General features: G+C 38.5%; 1 protein-coding gene across 1 annotated transcript in view; it reads left to right on the top strand.

Annotated features, from left to right (window-relative positions):
• pth4 (parathyroid hormone 4) overlaps positions 1–2,610 on the top strand; it is a 6,837-nt gene continuing 4,227 nt past the window's right edge. Inside the window, exon 1 of the mRNA XM_017684460.2 lies at positions 1–65. The gene's annotated coding sequence lies outside the window, so the exon portion shown is untranslated. The remainder of the gene's footprint in view (positions 66–2,610) is intronic.

Consider the following 2,610-nt stretch of genomic DNA (forward strand, 5'->3'; position numbering starts at 1 on the left):
GCAGGGCTGGAGGAGGTCAGACACGACTCAGACGCTTCTTCTCACCTGAGGCAGAGAGGCAGAAGGTGAGTCTGGCGGATACGACGCATGAACACACTGAGATACTGATAATAACCTCTCATAATCACGAGCACGTCAGAGTTACTGATCAGGAGCACCGGAAGAGAAAATACCCAAAACACAGCTTTCAGTTTAAATCGTATGTGAAGCAGTAACAGAACAAACTGAGCGACACTTACAAAAACAGCCCACGGTTGAATTAAGTGTGTGTAAGTATCAAACGTTGGGCATGTATGCGTAATATATGGATCAGCATGTATGTTACTATGTTAACTGTTTCCTTTTAATGAAACTATTTCAATGCGTCAGGTAATAAAACATATATAAAACATAAATATCTATATATCACGTTTAATTGATTGTGCTGCACAGCTTACATGTGCCTGTATTTAGAGTGTCTGTATGTGTATTTGAAGTCTGTGGAAGATGCATAAAAACCTTATATCATATAACATGTAGCTGGCATATATGAGTTACATACCTTCCCTATATATGAAGAACGTTTTCTATCATATATGCTTTAATGTGTGGTACTCACAGCCCCATTCTGATGCATGGCTGGAATATATATTCTCTAATTAAAATGGGCCAATTTCAATTGAGCTGGCATATATGTTGTATATATGTCCAAATGTGACTAAAATAAGTTGGGTATAACCTCACCCTATATCGCTGCTGTCAGAGCAAAACCTTGTATCTCCATTGTTGTTGTTTTTCAGTTTTTAACATATTTGGAAAGTGCCTGTTGTTCTTTACATTGTGTGTAAATTTCATGATGAATGGACCAAAAGAAACGGCCCAGAATGACTTGGAGAGACGTCTGGTTCCATCGACTTCCATTAGAAGTAAAGCGAGTTTTTTCCTTCTCCTGTAAAGTGACCGCAGAGATTTGGAGATACGAGGTTTTGTTCTGACAGCGGTGATTTGCTGGTTTTGCTTGTGACCAGCCGTGCTGGTCTTTGCTGTTTTCTCTAGCAGGGGCAGCCAAACTGTTTCCAAACGTTCTGGTTTTATTCATGTTTTGAGTTTTTTCAGGTGAAATATGGCTATAAATAGTTGTGATTGACACTTTAGCCTAATTTAAATGTCTTTTATCTTATGAGCACATTTATAAATATAACATCAGCAGGCTAGTCAGAGAATCTTATAGCTGAGCTCAGCAGTTCAGCACATGCTGATTGACTTCTACTCTACGTGAGTTTGGAGTGAGGGATGCTCCTGCTTTTAACTGCGCTAAGCATTTCACTTTCATCCCTTTACGCTTTTAAACGTCTGATTCACGATTTTCTCCTCACCCCAAATGTAGCTGATCAGCCACGAGTACAAACTAAGCCCAGGCGTCCGGCGGCTGCTGCTGCGGTGAGCTGAGCTAATGTGCTTCAGTCCATGTTTGTAACGGTGTTTATTACTGAAGTCTATTAGAGAAACTGACCGACTCCGCGCGCTCTGAGGAGACGGTGTGAGGACTTGTTAGCGCCCTGCTAACTGCTATGAAGCCTCCGTTGCTTGTTAGCTACAGTAGCAATCAGTAGCCTTGGTGCTCAAACTTATGAAGCTTTTACAGCATGGCTCATTTACATTCACCGCATTTAGATTCATATTCACCGCATTTAGATTCATATTCACCGCATTTAGATTCATATTCACTGCGTTTAGATTCATATTCGCTGCGTTTAGATTCATATTCGCTGCGTTTAGATTCATATTCACCGCATTTAGATTCATATTCGCTGCGTTTAGATTAATATTCACCGCATTTAGATTCATATTCGCTGCGTTTAGATTAATATTCACCGCATTTAGATTCATATTCACAGCATTTAGATTCATATTCACAGCATTTAGATTCATATTCACTGCGTTTAGATTCATATTCGCTGCGTTTAGATTCATATTCACCACATTTAGATTCATATTCGCTGCGTTTAGATTCACATTCGCTGCGTTTAGATTCACATTCACCGCATTTAGATTCATATTCACTGCGTTTAGATTCATATTCGTTGCGTTTAGATTCATATTCGCTGCGTTTAGATTCATATTCGCTGCGTTTAGATTCATATTCACCATATTTAGATTCACATTCACCGTATTTAGATTCATATTCACTGCGTTTAGATTCATATTCGTTGCGTTTAGATTCATATTCACTGCGTTTAGATTCATATTCACCACATTTAGATTCATATTCGTTGCGTTTAGATTCATATTCACTGCGTTTAGATTCATATTCACCACATTTAGATTCATATTCACTGCGTTTAGATTCATATTCACCACATTTAGATTCACATTCGCTGCGTTTAGATTCACATTCACCGCATTTAGATTCATATTCACTGCGTTTAGATTAACATTCGCTGCGTTTAGATTCATATTCACCACATTTAGATTCATATTCGCTGTGTTTAGATTCACATTCGCTGCGTTTAGATTCATATTCACCACATTTAGATTCATATTCGCTGTGTTTAGATTCACATTCGCTGCGTTTAGATTCACATTCGCTGCGTTTAGATTCACATTCACCGCATTTAGATTCATATTCAC

The sequence above is a fragment of the Pygocentrus nattereri genome, chromosome 21, assembly GCF_015220715.1.
Source record: "Pygocentrus nattereri isolate fPygNat1 chromosome 21, fPygNat1.pri, whole genome shotgun sequence".
In the NCBI taxonomy this organism is placed as follows: Eukaryota; Metazoa; Chordata; class Actinopteri; order Characiformes; family Serrasalmidae; genus Pygocentrus; species Pygocentrus nattereri.